This window comes from Xiphias gladius, chromosome 3, assembly GCF_016859285.1.
Source record: "Xiphias gladius isolate SHS-SW01 ecotype Sanya breed wild chromosome 3, ASM1685928v1, whole genome shotgun sequence".
Classification (NCBI taxonomy): domain Eukaryota; kingdom Metazoa; phylum Chordata; class Actinopteri; order Istiophoriformes; family Xiphiidae; genus Xiphias; species Xiphias gladius.
Window position 1 is genome coordinate 9,582,177 of NC_053402.1, and position 14,009 is coordinate 9,596,185.

At 38.1% G+C, this 14,009-nt stretch overlaps 1 protein-coding gene across 1 annotated transcript in view; it reads right to left on the minus strand.

Moving 5' to 3' along the window:
• The window catches only part of LOC120788043 (trinucleotide repeat-containing gene 6A protein-like), a 37,996-nt gene extending 24,202 nt beyond the window's left edge, over nt 1–13,794 (minus strand). Inside the window, exons 1-3 of the mRNA XM_040123513.1 lie at nt 13,583–13,794; nt 12,032–12,083; nt 2,920–3,017 (exon numbers count right to left, since the gene is read on the minus strand). The gene's annotated coding sequence lies outside the window, so the exon portion shown is untranslated. The remainder of the gene's footprint in view (nt 1–2,919; nt 3,018–12,031; nt 12,084–13,582) is intronic.
• Nucleotides 13,795–14,009: the final 215 nt, after the last annotated feature.

Consider the following 14,009-nt stretch of genomic DNA (forward strand, 5'->3'; position numbering starts at 1 on the left):
CATCTTCTGATCCTATCTCTGTAGCACTGTGTTTGAAAATCTGCTGCACAAGCAAATTGTCAAATACTCCTCATACCCACAGAGATGTTGAATTTTGATGGCTTGCATCGCTGCCTCTTTATGGAATTATAACACACTTTAAAATGATCATTAATTTGATTATCTTAAAACCCAGTTTAATTTCATCTCTCTCATAACAACCCTTCATAAATGTAAAGTAAAGGCGCTTGTTAAAGAAGACCTTTTTGTCATGGTAACATTCCTAAACACTCCCAATTCCTCTGGGTTCATGCATCCAAGCTGACATCAGTGCAAGAAGCACATCCCCGTGTTTCTCTCTCAAATATGCAAAAACCACTTACTAATCAACTGAAAAGCTGAGGGAAAACCCCATGTTGTGAAATCAACATGAAGAATTTGAGGAGTGAGGTGTTAAGAAAAGGTGGGATTCACGGGAGTGACTGTGTTGCGCATCTCTGCTTCATATTCAAAACAGTATGCACCGCATGAGATTAAATGTGCGGTGCAAGTGTGTGAAGGAGCAGATAAGTGCACTTGTCGTATGGTCCACTGCTGTCATGTCAAATTTGGGAGGGGTATGGTGGGGCACCCACACATAAACCAAACTCAAACTGGGGGAAATATGCAGAAAAGCACAAGCTTCAGGTTTTGCTTATGACTCATTAGTTGATTTGTCCATTATTCAGTCATCAATTTCAATGACAGTCACCTGTCCGCCAACACCCAAATTGCTAGTATTTGCCACCAGGTATGCTCATAGACTTATCTCCTCTATAAATTGTTTAAAATTAAGTCAATAGGAGTGTTCCTTTTTTCCCTTTCAACTTGCTGTTTTTATTCCAGCAGCGATTGGATTTTCTTCAGTCTTTTGGGAGTTGAGCATGCTTTGGCTATTTTATACTGAGCCAATTCTTATCATGTACTGCCAGATTCACGTCTCTACACTAAACCGCAGACCTCATGGTTGGTAAACTATTTTAAGCTTACAGGACTTTATCTAGTCTACCAGTCACAAGGCAGATAACAAGCCCATGTTTACATGTTATTTTCTATTATTTTGAAATGAATTATGACTGGGGACTCCACCAGCCAGGCATAATCCTGATAATTATCCCAATATACTAGTACATGTTTACATTTTTTCTGTCACTGATTTTACCCATATAACGATCAAGGAGTATAAATTACGAGTTCCATTCAAACCACCAAGTACAAGTTATGTACATTTTGTTCTCTATTTTACTTTCTTTTAGCATAACCCTTATGTGGAAGGCTACAACTAAATTATTTTCATTTCAGTTGATCTGCTGGTTATTTTCTATACTATGTCAAAACAGTGAAAAAGTTTACTAAACTGGAACCAGAAATAATTCGGCATTTTGCTTGAAAAATTATTTAAAATTAATCAATTATTACAAGTGGGGCAAACAAATTTTCTGTCAATCTACTAAACAACTATTCAGAGAAGTTCTACTAGAGAGTTTGATAAAAAAAAAATTAAAAAAAAAATTAAAATGTCACATTCCTACTGGATTCAAGACCAGAAATAGCTGAACTCGTGCATGCTAAGGAGCTGCTGAGAACTGAATTAAAATTAGCCTACAGGCTTGCGCTATAGTAAGACACTTAAGTATAGACACTGAGCCTTTCAGAAGTACAATGATTACACTCTTGTTGCTGTATAACCATTATCTGGGGTAAGAGCTTCCATGACAATAGATGGTTGCACCAGTTCAGTCTGGTGCTGCAGAGACTTGAACTCTGAACTATTCATCTGTTTGTCCAGAGACACATCGCCAAATCTAACAATATAGTCAGACGGAGAGACAGAGCTAGATACATAGCAAGATGATGGTGGAGGAGTGAAAACAAAAAGTGAGATAGAGCAAACAATTGAAACTCAAAAGGAACACTCAAGGTCATAGATATACACGATCAGACTTCCCGCCTACACTAGCAATGACAGTAGTTTCAGCTGTAACCGTAGTAGGTTCATACTGACTGGACTCAATGGAAACGGTAACGGCAATTCAAATGGAAAACACTACTACGTCACATGGCCAAGTATACCAGCACTGTCATTAGAGCAAAGCACACTGCACTACTGGGACAGATAAACAGGGATAGGACCCAGACCATGCAGGGAGGGAAACATGTTGGAAAAATAAACATTTTAATATTTTGAAATTCTTGAAGGCTTCGTAGCTTAAGTAAACAAATAGTCTAAAATTATTCAATACAACTGTAGGTTTTTGATGTTGTGAGCCAAGCAGTTTGTGGATTTTCTCGAGTCTTCTGGGAGTCAGACATGCTCTGGTACTTTATATTGAGCCAATTCCTATCGTGTATTGCCAGGTCCATGTCTCTACGCCTAACTGCAGCACTGAGGGTTGTGAAACTATTTTAAGCTTGCAGTTTTCCTTTTTTTCTAACTACAGTACAATTATGTTGATATGCAAAATTGAATCATATAATTCCTTACTGTGCAGAATTGTGTTTGGTGGTTGGCAAAATTGGCTTATTGAACAGTATTAGAGCGGGACCTTACTGTTTTAATGTCACATCTCTCATTGTAGATAATTAGCTCTGTGCAAGGTGAACGGAAGCTGGTGTCCTAGAAGCAGCAGATGCTGACAAATTACAGAGATTGGAGTGCGCACAGAGGAAGATTACTAAAACTGGACTTAGGGCTGAGCAATAATATTTTTTAAATCGGCTTTCAGTGGGATCACATCATGTAGATTTTTGCAAAAGTCTGTTGTCCAATTGAATGAATCCAATTAAGTAAACTGTTAAAGAAAATGACCAAAATGAGCTTCAAACTTTTTTGTGTTGTACACAGAACACAAAGAAAACTATGCCACAGTTCCTGACAGAAGCTGTGACACCTTCTCTCACCTTTTGTCCAGTCTTTATCTTCTTATCCTCCTTCCTCTTCAAACTCTCCGTCTCTCTCTCTCTTCCATCCACTGTTCTTCCCTCTTTGGGTGTGATCCCTGTGGAGGAGAAGAGGAGATACCATTACTTGCACTGTATTTGCTGTTGTATTTATGTTTTAATGTGGAATGACAGAGCTTGAAGATTTTTTTTTGTTTGTTTTAATTATATACAGACAATCCAATCTAATAATTGAACCTCTAAAACCTAGCCAAACTTTAAGGAGGAAAAACAAACTGGATGCACTGAGATCAGGGGGCTGGTTGCCAAACAAAAGATGAGATTAATATATTCAGTATGAAAATTTTGACACTGCAAAGCACTCCAACAGTATGCAGCAATGTATTTCATGTTATGCCGACATGCACACAAATCCACACAACCATCACTAAACAGACATTTACTCATAACGACACGATATTTGGACAGAAGTGTAAGATAAGCAACTGGTTTACGCTGAGCACTGAAAAACTTTGTTACAAATGATAAAATTTGTAAACTTGTGTGATGACTGCCATACTGTATCATTTCAGGATTTTGTCTACAGACAAGTTTTTTCCCCATCCACCATCTTATAATTAAATAGTGGTTATTTTCATAAGAAAAAAAAAAGTGAAATACATTTTATACGGCAATTCTAATAATCTGTTTACGCAATTCATTAAGCAAAAATGCAAAATTGCCAGATTCTCAAATGTGAAGATTTGCTGATTTTCTCAGTTTTATATCACTGTAGTTTGAATATCTTTGGGATCTGGATTGGTAATATGACAAAACAAGCAATGTGAAGATGTTAACTTTAACTCTGGGTGTTTTCATTTCTTTCTGACATTTAACAGACCAAACCATTAACCGATTAAATCCAAAATATTCAAAAAATTAATTTATAATGAAAATTATCACTTGTTGCAGTCCTTATCAGAGTCCGGCATAACCGTAGGCCCAGGGCCAGTAAAAGTTTTTGCAGGGCAAGTTGATTAATCAGTTACTGGTCCGTCTGGGCCAGTGGCTGGTCTGCTCTTGATAAGACGGTCGCTCTTCTTTAAGAACAGAGTGGACGCAGGATCCCAGTATATCAAAATGTGGTATATCAAAGGTATATTAAAGCAAAGAACTACTGTAAATCTGCTCATTATAGTGTTTAGAGGGTGTCATCTCATAGCAATCTAATATTAGCTCTATTATGAGACACTGCGCTGCGGTACTTGTGGCTAGCTAGGCATGTAGCCAGTTGCATTGAGTTAAGCAGCTACAGTAACTTTGAGGGCTAGTTAAAGTTTAGTGTCTGGTACCAACGTTAATGTAAAAATCTGAAAATACTGACATGATCATACACTAGCAGCCATTGTTGCTGTGTGGCGCTCAGCCGTTTTTTCAATCCGCTATGAGATTTGTTTTCAGCAAGAAAACACATCTACTAATGTTAGGTCAACACAATTGACAGGCTTCTTATAAATTGCTCATCAAGGGTTCCAATGTGTTTCTGCCCAGCACAGACTTTCCTGTTACAGCTGCACTGCAACTTTTACTGTAACTGTAGCTGACCGTCTAATGCAAAGTGCTGTGGGTTTTTAGCGGGCAGTCGTTTCTTGCACAATTCTCCCAAGTATAGACAAAATAAGTTGTGTAGTTTCATGGTGTTCTAAAGTCTAAACAAGTGATGCGACTTCCATGGGCTATGCCTAGCATCAGATGATGGTGTTGTTAGCTATTTCCTAAACACACAGAGTGCCTGGAGGGGTGCGTCTGATTTATTGTTCCCATCCTTGCCAAATTTGTCACAATTCAAGATGTCATTTGCATCAGGCAGGGACAACTATCAAAAAAAACAATAATAACAATAACAACAATAATAACAATTATATTGATGGCATACCTACAATTTATTTTACTGTACTCTTTGATTATGTTAATATTTACCTAATGTCTTACAGTGTAAGGGAATGACTGAAATGTCTTTAAGTGTTGCAATATAGGGCCATTATAATTTTTAAATTATTAAATTATTGGGGGGGGGGCAAAAAAAAACAAAAACAAAAAAACAACTTATTTTCATTTTTCGGCTGCCAGGCCAGTAAAAATATACGAAGGGCCAGTAAAATTCCGATATACTGACCATGTGGGCCAGTGGGGAAAAAATGTTATGTTGGATACTGCTTATGTACCAAATTTCTTTTTTTGTTTTGTTTATAGTGCTGTGCTTTAGTCACACAATGAGTTTTCAAAGAATAGAGCAGATTCACAGTCATTACTGCTTATACTCAACATAATACTAGGAGTATTACACTAGTTTATATTGCTTTCAGGTACACAAACATTTTTAATGAAACATTTTTATTGCTCTTGGCTGATTAGAATGCAGTATTACTCTTTTTGCTCCCAAAAAGAAATAAGGTCTTCCAATTAGTGTCCTATTAGAAAATAATCAGACTGTAGCATCTCCCTCAGTGAATGTTAAGTTTGGCCGCACTGGTCCCAGTGGGTGTGCCATTTAGCCTGCAGGAGAAAGTCTAATCCGCTAATGGGATTACAGCACAGCACTTACCTTAGCTATAAACAGACAGACGCACAAAGATGTTGAAAAAACTTAGTCATTGAGGCTTCAACGTTAAATGTTTGATCATTTGGCACCATTTTTAGTTTGATATTTGCACAGTGGCTCAATAATATTGAAATGTTCTTGCAGTATCTATCAAATACAAGAGGCTGATATAGGATTTTGCATTGCAAAAGCAAAAAAATGTTTTGTATGTTAGAAAAACAATTACTGAATTTAAAAAAAAAAAACTAAGATCCAAAATATTCAGTAACAGACTAAATATCAATTAATTTTTTTCTATTTTATTTAACAAAAAATATGAAAAATTATTGTGCTTAATTATTGTAAAATAGGAAGAGGCACCCCCCAAAGACTGCACCAACTCATCAGTTAATTCTAATGGGTAATTGAGAAACTGGCAAAGGGACATTTGAAAATCTGCCACTTCTAACCACTGGCATATTTACAGTGATGTTGATCAATGTTCATTGTCCCTCTAAAAAATGAATAAAAACAATTAAATCTTTTACCATGTCTTAAAATTAGAGAAACCACTACATCTGATTTGTCTATGAAGTGTCAGAGACACATGTAGAATTTTCAGTGTTGTGTATAGTCTTACAAACAGCACTTACTGCTGCGAGCAGCGGTGACCAGAGCTAATTCTGCAGCCATGCTATAGGACTTTTATCAGGGAAAATGGCCTTGCATATCTTTATTACAAGTTAGAAGTTTGAGTTTTAGCAATATGTGTAGATTTACAGTTGCAGACTATGATGACCTGAAGTTTGAAGATGACCACTGAATAACCTGTGACTGCGGTCTGAAAAATTGGGTAGCAGCATGTATTGCTGTTTGACACTGGCATCAAAAGTCAACTATTTCCCTAAACTATCCTGGTAAATGTGTTTAAAAGACAGATCAGATGTTTGTCCTAATCAATCAAACAAAACTATAAATGCAATCAGAGTTACGTTCTTTTTTGTTACCGCCTTCAGACACCACCCTTCTCCCTCTGTTCCCACACTTCCCCCATCTCCTTCCTCCAGTCCTTTCCAACCATCAAGTGCTTCAGCAGATGGCTCTGGGTTCAAAAACAACAACAGCAGAGCATGGTGGGGCCCTCCTGGAGTGCATGCATACACACAACGGATAGCATCTGTTTATGAACTGACCGACAATTGCCCATCCCCCGACAGCTACAGCTGACAGAGGGAGGGGGACACCTCCCGTCACCAAAAGTAAACCATGAAATACAGAAGACCAAGACAGTCAGAACAGGAGGAAAGGAAAGAAAAAGAAGAAGACAAAAAACTTGTGACTCCAAATATGTTTTATGGTTTGTTTTATCCTATTGTAGGGCCAGGATGGTACCGAAAACAAACAAACAAAAAACAAAAACTGAAAGACATTAAATATTTTTGTCTTTTACAAAGACAGAAAACAGATAAAATGGCAAATCCTAACATTTAAGAGACTGGAAACAGAAAACTTTTGACATTTCTTGCAGGGTTGTAAAATCTCGTCTAACTGTATTATAAAGCAGTGTGAAGACTCCCGGCATCTAATAAGCCTCAAAACTCATGGATGTAAAATTCATAGTGGAGTTTGTCATTCATACATCATTTTCTCACCAATGCCTTTAGCAGCAAACCCACACCAAAGCATTCCCTTGGGTTTTTTGGATGCAGGGCTTTTTACGGTCTGAACACAACCCTAGTGGACACTAACCTTAACTATTAACTTTAGAGGTCATAGCTGTAGGTGTGGTATGTGTCTCTGTTTGTCAGGGCAAGGGTCGGGGTTCCATATTACATATCGAAGGTGTGCTTTCCCTTGCCAGAAAGTGGCAGCTGACTTTAATAATAACTTTTAATTAGAAACAGTTACCTTGGTGTTATTTATTTCACTATCTGAGAATTTTTTTTCAAACCTTACATTTTGGTGTATTCTGTATTAATACGGTATACGAGCATTGATTCAAACATGTAGTAATTGTGGCTTTCGATACATGCTAAACCTGATTATCAGCACCTCTTCTCTAATCTTGGTCAACTGAAAAGTACTGACCATGTGCTTTCTGTTACTTTTCTTTAAGGAATCTCTTACAACTGTGATGAATTAGGCCAGTAGATGTAATTGTCCTTCCCTGTTTCTCTGAAAGGTGCATGACTACAGTTACTTGTGAAGATTATCTTCAGTAAGTTCAGCATGTAAGAAAACTGCAGAGACAATGTTCACTGCTATTATTTTCTTGGGCATTGTGAATACAATTGAAGTTGTTTAATGATATTCAGAGAATGGATTTCTGTCCTAGTTGCCAGGAAGGGCGTCAGTCCAGCTATTGTGGAATAATACAACAACACCAGGTAAACCGGAAACATGTACTTCAAAGCCAACACTTACAATGTGCATTAATCACTTGACTTTTTTCCCTCATCAATTAACAGTGTGTGTCACTTTTTAAGCAAAAATGTCCATGTTAATAGGCTGGTACCAACTTATTAAATGTCAATATTTTATGCTTTTCTCTGTTTTATATCATAGTCACTTAGAGAATGGAGAAAAAAATAAAAATAAAAAATAAAAAAAGGTGCTAGCTGCAGCCCTAGACTGTACTTTTGGCCAGCCATAAAATACATTTAATGCTATGCTCATTGTGTTGCTTCATTTTAACACAAATTTCAGAAAAGGGCGGCCATTTCCACTTTAACATACACATCACCAGACTGCACAAGAGGCATCGCTTTCCAAAAATCTCTAAATATGGTCTTTGTTGTGTTTTAAGTGGATAAAATAACAATCTGAACAGTTGATTCCACTATAAAGCCCGCTCTTTTTGGTTTATCCATCTTGAGACAGAGGGGGGGCTGAAAGGGATATAGAGCAGGAGACAGATGAATAAGGAGCAAAAGAGCTGTAAAAGGTCACTAGTGATGTCACGTACAACTCTGCACAAGAGTCGTTGAGAGCCCAATTGAACTGGTAAAAGTATCCTGGGTCTTTTTTTTTTTTTTAAATGCTTATTAATTTCTATTCTATGTTCAATTTCTATTTCTATCTATTTTTTGTCCGGAATTTCCCTTTTTAACTTAAGGGAATTTTCTACATTCAGTAAAGTTTAAGGCTACTTCTGCTCTTGTGAAATTTATAGTGCAGACAGATTTTGCTGCCTCCCACTTGCTTTTTTTTCTGAGCCCTTCTCTGCCGGATGTCAAATAAAGCTAAAAACACTTTAAAAATAATCAAACTATATTTGGATTTCTAAAGTGGTAGAGATCAGAAGTCTGAGACTTTAGACTACTGCATCATTAAACCTTGTAAGAGTGTTTTTCACTCCCAGCAGTGAGTCACGCATTGAAGCCAGCAAGGACTTAAAAGTTATAGGAGACAGAGTATTGATTTCATTTGTAGACTTGTGGAAGTAGCTGTTTTCACACAAACACTAGACAAAAACCTAAACATAAAGCAATAGACACAAGCATATACAAACACACACACTCACAAGGGTTTCTCTGTCCCCGAAGAACAAAAACCCGAAGGTAGTCGCGTGGCTAATTTGCATGTACAACACCACATCATTTGCATCAATTTGCATTAGCATGTTCTCACAGAGGGTAAATGCTGGAGACTCCGTTCAGGAAAGCCATCACTCAATTAGTGAATGACAAGGGGTGTCTCCTCATCACAAACAGCCAAACAAGGAAGGCTTTGTGAGGCTGACATTGAAAGATGTGACATTTCCAGCCTGGCTGCATTAAACCTGTCCTTTCAACAGAGAAGTTAAAATCAAGCCAGTTCATTTCGGTTCATGGTACCTTAAGAGAGGCAATACGATATTTCTGGCTGAAAAAAGCAATTCAATTTTTCTGCTGGCAGAGGACAGTGGGGCAACTTGTGATTCAAAGTATTTCCTACAGCAAGGCTTTTTGCAATTTTCTGAAATGCAGATTCAACTTTGTTTTTTTGTTTTTGTTTTCTTTAATAAAACTGAATTCAAGAACAAAGGAATTGTGCTAATGGTAAATCCAGTTTACTTGAAGTTGTGTACAGTTAAACAATATTTAACTATAAGCGGGCAGTTTTCAAAGGAGGAAAATTGGACATTAACTATGGTAAGCCATTACACAAAACTATGTTTAGTAAAGTGCAAAAATTAAAAATTGATTTTCTTGCCATTTTTTGCAAAAGGACACATGGCATCATGAAATCTGTGACCATGTAGAGTGCAGAAAACAAGAGTCTGCTATAATAATAATAATAGATTTTAATATTTTAAAAAGGTTATATATATATATATATATATATATATATATATATATATAGATAGATAGATATAGATATAGATATAGATAGACATTTTGTATTACAGGTTTAAATCCAAAACCATAATACCAAGGATAAAAAATAGAGTTAAGGTCAAAGTTTTGTACTCAAAATGTCTGACTCACAATCTTACCTATATTAATTTGATTCGAATTGCAAAGCCCAAAACACAATTGCCCATCCAAACTGTTTAAAAGATCTGACCACCTAGTATTGTGTTTGTGTGACTTGCATTCTGTTAGATCCTGCACAGGTCAATGGCATCAAATGCTCCATTCCTGCTTCTTGCCTTTTCCAGTCTCATGACCATCTGCAGGTGTGCCTTTACTGCTCAGAGGGACAATGGTCAACTCTCAGATCCCCAACCAATGTAGCAGTGTTGCAAGACAGCAGGAATTTATAGCACTGCAGTATTAAATTCCCAATACAACAATCTCATGTAGGCTATTTAAGCATGGAGTTGTTTTATTAAGTTTACAACGCAACAGCTTCAACAATTCATAAACCCCTTGTGAAAGATCTTTTTAGACAAGAATGAAAACATGTGAAGAGACCAGTAATTTGGGGAATGGAGCTAGTCAACAACCAAAAGTGAAAGTGAAGCTATATAGCCCATTGTTCTACAAAGTCAAAGGAAATAACACTAGTCACAAGAAATTACACATTAGTTTGTCACTGTGTTATGATTGCAAAATTCAACAGTTCAAGTAATATAACTGGATCTATAGGTATCTGTGAGCAAGCCGGATGGTGTGCCTGTTTAGAAACTTGCTTACAGTTTAGTTTTGCTTATGCATAACTAAAAAGCTTCAGAGTAGGAACGCTTAACACTTATCCAGTTTTTATCCCTAAGTATGTAATCCCCATTGGTGCCACAAATGCTATATAAGTATTAGATTTATGATAATATGGTTTGCCTTCTGTAGAAACATCCACCCAATGGTAGCTGTAAACTTTAGGACAGGACATCTTTTTTCAACAAAAGTAAAACCCCTTCCAAAAAACTATGAACTGAAACGGAAATTACCTCAGCAACAATGTACTGTTAGCAGCATGTTATTTATGAACCAAAAACAGTGAGTGTACATATGATTTATGTAATACACAATTGCAGCTATTTGAAAATGTGCTCATCCCGGAATTAAGCTGAGTTAAACTAGGAGAAACACATTTCAGTCTCATGTAAATGATAAAATGAAACATGATTCCCATGTGGCAAATAATTTAATGTTAGTCTGGAAAATTTAGCTGTAAATGTGACTTGTTACGCGAAAAGTAATTCATGTTATTTTCATGTAAGAGTATTAATATTGCTTCCCCTTACATTACTTCAGCGCGCACACACACACACACACACACACACAAAACTGGAAAATATGCCACAATGGTGGGAAAATGTGAAACATCATCTGTCTTTAGCAACGAACTCCAAACAAACCAGCATAACCGAATACTTTATGAAGCCATTAGCTGAAAAATATTTTCATACCATGAAACACAACAAATATATTTTAACAGAAATGGGACAACCAGCATAAAAAGAAGGTAGCTGACATGTTCTACATGTCTTGTTTGAACAACACATTCCAACACTGACAACAAGACACTTTTGGAGATGAGAAGTGTCAAAGAGCAGTGAGTAGATGCACCAGCTCGCTATAATTTCTGCGCAATCATAACAAAAAAACCCAATTCGGGAAATTGAGCATGACAACATGATTCATAAAGAGATTTAAGATCTAAAAACAGAAAACAAATTAAATGCGACCCTTGGAGCAGGGTAATGGACTAGTTGTGGTCCACGGCTCTATTGTGTGTGTGCATGTAGACCAACTGTATGGACACAATGAGCTGCACAAACACCTCTCCACACACAAAACATCAGGACTCTGGCTTCTCATTTAGCGATTTTAAAACAGCAAAGCTTACTCAGCACAATACGGCCTAGACCAACCCAGACCCTCCAATTCAATTCAAACGGAACTGCATGTGCTTGCATAAGCAGCAGCTGCCCATCCCGTGTCCCCCTGATCCACACACACACACACACACACACGCGTACACAACCCTTTAGAAGCCCACCACGCACAGACATACACAGGTCCCGCTATCATCTAAAGAAAAGTGGCTAGAAAGGCGATCTAAACTGGTACATATGCTCTTAAATTGTGTGTGCATGTGTGTGTGCTTTAATGTTGTCACACTCACCTGTTAAGATGCTTCAGTTTCTTTGGTGGCAACAGCTTCCAATTCCGAATCTCTGAAAGAGAATGCAGAGATAAGAAGATTAATCTCTCAGTCATTTACAAATAAAAGACACCCTGCATTTGAGTGTGATACGGTTTTATTGGTTTATTTGTTTACTGTGATTAAACAACATTATGTACTACACCTGTAATAGTAAACGTAAGTCCATTAAAATGTTGTAAGCTAATTGTTCCTGCAGGGTTTAAAAGACATGCACATCACCTACATATTCTGCACAAGCACATGCATGCACAGACAAACAGTGACACTCTAAACTAATTATTGTGAGAAAAGTATTTCAACTCGGCGATGTGGAAATGCAGGTTGAACTGCGTAACAGGACAATGCACGATCAGCGCAATGCATGACAAGGTCCCCTTAAGCTCAGGCCCTACAAGGTCAATAGAGAATGTGTGTATCTGAGAATGACAGATAAAGACACAGGGACTGAGTGTGTGTGTGTAGGTCAGAGTTGTAGATCTGGTCCTGATCGGCCATTATCTCAGCTGTAGCCTGACTTACAGCTTAACCAACATGGCTTCTCTCGAGTCTGGTATTTTTCCAGCGCAGCCAAGACTAACAATGGCCTTAACGGGGCATCTAATTACAGTCGCTCCAATTAAAATATCATGTGATTTAGCCACTTTTGCAGCGTTGTTGGGAGAGTGTAAAAAGTTAGGTCAATACGACTGAAAAACCAGCATAGCGGTGGTCTGGTGTTGAGCTAACCAGCTGCTCCGCGTCTCTGCCGACAGAGGGTGTTAAACTCTCTGACCGAATTACAACCCTGCAGGTTAACAATTTCACCACCAAATTTACGAAATCACGGTTCACCGCAAAAGTTTTGGATATTTAACGACATTTGAACCACATGTCCCCTATGCAAGTCACAAAAAAGCCGGGGAATGAGTCGGAGTCACCACTGAGCAACCTGCGTCGTCAAATTAGCATGTCTGCTAGTGCTAGCTAAAAGCTAACGTTACGGAGCGGCTAGTTCACTTACCCGGTCTTATTTCAAATAAAGCGTTGTGGTGTTTTAATAAACAAAGGGGTACATGGAATCCATGAGCATTGAGTGGCTGCTGATAAACAAATCCCTAGAGATATTAATATGTTACGGAATACGGAATATTATTGACAAATGTCTGGCGACCATTGCTCGTACTAGTTAGCGTTAGCACAAGGTTAAGATGCCTACAAATACAAGTGTTTGTCTGTCACAGACGCCTTGAAGTGTACAGTCGTGTGCAGGCTAATGCAGTCCCCTGGTTTGTCAGTTGATGCGTTTACCATTTACGACTGCAAACTGCAATGCAACCGAGCTGCCTTACCAAGTGCTAGCTGAACAGGAGGCTAGCTGGCTAGCATAGCGCAATAATGGCTAACTAAACAACAGTGGCTGCTTAACTCATTTACACCAGCTCCCAGTCTCCCTGCTTTAGGCTCTGTGTACATTAGCACGACAAAAAGAGACGGTCCTCTGGTAAGAAAACATCGTAAAACCAACCTCACCTCATTGAAGTATAAAGTGCAACCGAGTGGAAAGGAAAGCCGGCTGTAAGGCTAAAAGAAATTCAGCGCGTTTGCAGCATCTACGAGGGGAGGAATTCGTCCTGCATGATCGCCATTTTCTTCACTCGCTGCTGGCTAAAACCTTCTTTCGCTTGAGCTCTGCTTTCCCCTCCTCTCTCTCTACATTCACTTCAGCTCCAGCTCCGTGTGTGTGTGTGTGTGTGTGTGTGTGTGTGTGTGTGTGTGTGTGTGTTTCTGGAGGGGGGAGACTGGGCAGGAAACACATTCACCACTTCCTCTGACTGAGAAAACCAAACGCAACCAAAGGCAGCTAACTGGTGTCGAGAGAAATTATAAGTAAAAGCATGTGAAGCCAAGCATGTCAACCTTGTCCAAGGGATGCTGTTGTCTCCCTTCAAATTAATAA